The 5,673-nt window shown below is 28.3% G+C and overlaps 1 long non-coding RNA gene across 1 annotated transcript; it reads left to right on the forward strand.

Annotated features, from left to right (window-relative positions):
* The first annotated feature begins 189 nt into the window (after window positions 1–189).
* Window positions 190–2,386, forward strand: LOC113785381 (uncharacterized). Its single transcript, XR_003471443.2, has 3 exons — window positions 190–686; window positions 796–917; window positions 2,125–2,386. It is a non-coding gene; the product is annotated as an uncharacterized lncRNA (long non-coding RNA).
* The last annotated feature ends 3,287 nt before the right edge of the window (window positions 2,387–5,673 follow it).

A 5,673-nucleotide genomic window follows, 5' to 3' on the forward strand; every position in this document is an offset into this window, starting at 1 on the left:
ATTTTAATAAAAGTAAAGTTAATAAAAAGGTTTTGAATAATAATAATAATAATAATAATAGTAATAATAGTATTTATTATTAATAATAATAATAATAATAATAATAATAATAATAATAATAATAATAATAATAATAATAATAATAATAATAATAATAAAGGAAGAAAAATAATAACAACAAGACCAGAACCTCTTCCTTCTTCTTCTTCGTATACACCGCCGCCAACAACCATTTCCTCTTCCTTCTTCTCGCCTCGACCGCGATCGTTACAATGGTTGTCTAAGAAAATTGAGACCACATTCGTGATCATTGTGATCTCCTCTTTCATTCTCAACCTAAATCATAAATTGAAATGTCTTATTTCTCTTTGTCAAAAATCACACATCCACCTTTTGATCAAGATTCCGGCCACCACGACCATCACCAATGAAAACTGAGACCATATTTGGACTCCACAAAACACCCTCTTCCATTACCTATGCTTCAAATCGCCAATCGTTATACTTAAAAAAATGGGTTTTCACCCTCGCCGCGGCTGTGTTGCCAAACTCCGGCCAACACGTTCATCGTCTTGAAAAACTGACATCATTTTTGGATTCCTCTCGTCGAAACCTTCAAGAAGCACTACTCATTTGCGTGTTTCGGTGAAGTTGATGCCGGACCCTGTCGGCGCCCCACTACGCCGGTGAGACCTTTTCTAATAACATGTTTCGCAGCGTTTTGAATATGTTTCTTCGCCTAATATTTTTATTAATTATATAATGCTGATTTTTATGCCTCGGGAAAATTATCAGCCATGTTTCATTGACTCTGCAAATTCATTGATGCTTTTGGACTCGTTTGGACGTGTTGTCGACATCTCATGGTTGCTGAAAATCATTATGGTCCTTATATCTTATGAAAGCGTCAAATTGAGGTATGGGGTGAGAATGAGTTCGAATGCATGAGTATAAATTAAGTGAGATGAACGGGAATACCGTATTTCCCACAATTCATTCGGGGCTCGCTACGTATGGCAGAAGCCCTTTGAGTAATAATTGACTAATGAGCAAACTTGAATTTTGTGAGGTTAAAATGTGAATTAGAAATTTTTACAGGATGTTGTTTGATTTAATTTTTGAAGATCGTGTGATAGTTGAATTATTATAGAATTGTGTATTTGATGCATTTTGTGTCTTGTTTATATCTATCCTTGATATTGATATATGATATAAAATGTGATGAATTGTAACTATTTGCCTTGCAATTGATGTGATGTGTGTGAATGATCTAGTATTATTATTATTATTATTATTATATGTGTGTGAACGATCTAGTATTATTATATGTGAGTGAAGACCCTTTATTATTTGAGAGGACGTATTATGATGATAAAATCTGAATGTAATGTATGACTATGGAAATCTGCAATGACGATGTGTACTCCTTGACTTGTGATATTACCACCTTGATGAATATCATGAAATGCGTATTGTGTTTAATTGAATGCCAATGATGGTTCTCTTAATAGAGTAAGTAGCCTAGGACAACGAGGGGAGAAAGTAGCTGTTGATAATTTTTGAAGTAGAGATTATTTGGTCATCATATAGGTAGGGCCTGACAAGCCTAGTGATTATGGGGAAGTACAACTATATGAGCCTGATCGTGGCAGTCTGCTGTTGAGCCTTAGGGCAAGATTGTTAGACCTTGGAGGTATCCGGGTGGGGAATTCCTAGGTGACTTGGAGGTAGCACTCCAAATGTCGGGAGCTACCACGCAACACACGTTTACCTCGACTGTCACGTAGGGATCTATGAGGACATGGCCAATTTGAATTGTCCGTCCACTTGCGTGGTGGCATAGTATCGAGCCTCCTAACCAAGTACTTCAGAGTTAGAATGGTACCAAAGAAAGAGGAGGAGTCTAGAGTATAAGAGCATGCATAACATTACTTGATTTGTGTATTTACTTACTTGATGTTGTGGATTGTATCAATGTTTTACCTTGATTATTCTTGTTGGTTGTGATTTGATATGATACGGTGTTTAATATTTTTTTTCGTGTTCTTCTCAGTTATTTTATACTATTACATGTTTTCGAAGCTCACCCCTCGTTGCTTGTGTTTGGCGCTTGCGAGAGCGCAGTTATTTCAGGTTATCGATTGGGGATCCACGCTCTGAATAGGTGATATTGGGTGGGAGTAATTTTTCGTATTTTGTTGAGTTATGAACAATTTAGATTTTTGTAAATTTGATTGATCAATTGTGTTATTTTATCGGTTATTCAGAGGTAGAAATTAATTGTCTCTAAGTTTAGAACTTGCTTTTATATCAAAAGTATTTATTTAATGAACATCAACTATATTCGATATTAAGAATTTTTTTTTTATTGAAAATTTTTATGCAAGCATTTTGTGTGAGTGTGAATGTGACGTCTTGAACCTTAAAGTATTTAAAAAAAAAAATATATATATATATATATATATATACTCTATTTTGGAACCGCTGCGAATCTCTTTAAAACTAGTACATTTCACTTTTTATTTCAATTTGGGTTCAGGGTGTCACAGATACTCGAACCAATAGATATTAAACTTGATTGATTTGATTTAGATTCAAACAAGGAAAAACACCAAACAAATTTAATTGGTTTGATTTGGACTTTTGGATCATTGGTTTTGTTCTTACACCTCTACATGAGTAAGCATAGTAACGGTCACATGACATTTTCTTAACGAAACTAACAAAAAATAATATTTATGTAAAATGGATCATAACTTAAAGATTAATTATACTAATGAGATATAAATTAAATGACTAATTCAGAAAATGAGATATAAATTAAATGAATAATTCGAAGAAACAAACTTAAAAAGACCTAAATAAGATAGATTAAACTTAAAATACTAAAAGTATATTTTAGTCTATAAAAAACTATTTTTTATTGATTACATATGAGTATTATGTTGTTGCAAAAATCTAGAATTATGTTTATGATTAAAGAAATAATCAAACAACTTAGCCAGGGTATTGTCAAATCTTTTTTTTTTAATAATGTGATTAATATAGTTAATATAATATGTAATTAATTTAATAGTTGTAGTTTTTGCATTGATTCATCTTCTTAATTAGGAAATAATAAATGTATTTAATAATAATTATGGATAAATGAGGTTGGTTTGTGGTACACTTCTTGTAAAAGATTTCTATATTTATTCTCTTAATCAATACCTTTAGAGTCCTCATTATTATTTTTTCTTATATTTAAGTCATGTTTGTAGTTTATCTAATAAATCTACCTAAATTGATTTAAAAAAAAAATACGTAGATAAAATGATTTTTATATGTAGATATGAAGATATTGTAATATTTAAGCCATGTTTTACTCTTAACATGAAGATATTAAAATTGGAATATTGTATTTGATTTATTTATAAAGATTGCATTTAGTAGTAATTGATCGGTCTTTGTCTCTTTAACATGTGTACAATTAAGTTTAAACTATATAAACGATTCAAAATTAAAAGCAAAAACTCTTAGATATAATTATTGGATTTATTATTGAATGGTCTAGAAGTTGATGGTCTAGATTATTCTTATTTTTAAAATTTTATTCTCTTTAGATTAATGGTTTTGGAATTTGATGTTACAATTTTTTATATAAAATTTACTTTTTATTGTGTACACTACTAGCCCCAAAGAATATTTAATTCATAAAAAAATTGTTTCATAATAAATGACTTTTTTGTAATAAAAAATTGTCTTAATAATCAAAAAAAAAAAAAAAAATCCCAATTATTATGTAAATATGCGAAAGTAGAAGTGTGCGATCAAGTTCCAAGTTGATATAGGAGGAAGTAATATTGCTAAAATTCTTAATTCCAGACTAGTTGTTGAATTTTTTATTTGAATTTGGTTTATTCTTTTCTAATAGATTATTCATCTGAAATGTGTATATATTAACCATGCTAGACCTCTTTGCATTTATATTAACTATGCGTTACTAATGTTAGAACATGTACATGCATGCCGTAATGGTACTCTTTTTTGTTTTATTTAATCGTACTCTTTTAGATTTAACGTGTAATATTTTTTGAGTTTTATGTAATAAAATAGTATGTTACGATTAATGAATAATTAAAACGTTTTATTTATTTATGTAATTCAGTAATTTATTTTGATGGAATTGTGGTGGTACACATTAGATTTTATAAACTTTTTTTTTTTGTGTCAACTTTTATGTTCACACAACTTTAGTTTTTATAGATATGTTTAATACTTTTTTTTCTCTATTTCTTTTTTTATCATCATCATAATATCACATCTATCATACCACCTTCTATATTACTATTTCTCTCAAAATATCAATTAATTTTTGGATGTACACTATTTTTTTCTCACTTAAAACATAGTTATCTAATAATTAAATTTATTGACGTGAGAATTTTATAAAATGGTCACTTGATAAACGTTATTAACCATTATATTTCAAAACAATGGCATATGTGCCTTTTTTATAATATTTTTGTTAAGTTCATTACTGACATAATGCATCTTTTAATTCCATAATAATATAATTGAGGAATTTATTTGAAACATTCACAAATAAAATGAATTTTTGTTATAATTTTTCTTTAAACCATGTGGTTCTTTTGCATTTTTATTTATGGTATTCTTTCTAGATTTGTATTTAATTGGATTAAATCTCGAAAATTTTATTTATTGTGGATGAAAATTGAGTTTTACTATTTTACTTTTTCTATAATTTACTATTCTATTTTGTTGATATTGATACCTAAATAAAAATTTATTGTATTTAGATGAATTTCCTTAGTAACCAATTATATATTACTATTGATGTTAATGGTCTTTATAAGAAACTATTTTATTCTCAAAAGCAATAAAAATTTAAGCTATATATTTTTGGTATAATTATTTATACAATATACTGTAGTCCATTTTAAATAAAATACAAATAAAAATAATATAAAAAATTGATTTATGCGGTTAAAAGTTAAAATAAATTACATCCATTTTTTTGTATAATTTTTTTGTTTATATTTTATTTCAGTAGTATATATTTATAATTCATATGTGTAAACTACATGTTTTTGATGACGACAAGACCACCAACTATGGACAATGCAACAAGATCAAAAAGAAGATCAAACCTTCTTGAATAAGCTTCAAAATCCAAATAATAAATGATTAAATGTAAAGGTATATGATACAAATCAATAGTTCAAATACATGAGAACAATTCATATTTACATATGCATTTAACATATTTTCGAAAATCAAAAACAACATTAACAAATTATTTAAAATCATATTTTTGACAATTTGCATAAGTGTATTCGTATACACCATGTTGTATTCGAATACAACTTAAGTCAGAGGCAAAACGTTAAATGTTGTATTCGACTACACCCATCTGTAGTCGAATACAAGCTAAGTCAGTGGCCAAGTGTATTCGACTACACCCATATGTAGTCGAATACAAGTTAAGTCAGAGGCTAAAATACATTCATCTGTATTCGACTACACTGATGTGTATTCGAATACAAGATGTAAAATTTGAATTTTTTGAACGTTACAAAGACGTGTATTCGAATACACATATACTGTATTCGAATACACCTGGAAACATTACAATTTTTCAGATCTGGGATGCCTCTAGAACATTGTAATTTT

Source organism: Cicer arietinum, chromosome 2, assembly GCF_000331145.2.
Source record: "Cicer arietinum cultivar CDC Frontier isolate Library 1 chromosome 2, Cicar.CDCFrontier_v2.0, whole genome shotgun sequence".
Taxonomy (NCBI): domain Eukaryota; kingdom Viridiplantae; phylum Streptophyta; class Magnoliopsida; order Fabales; family Fabaceae; genus Cicer; species Cicer arietinum.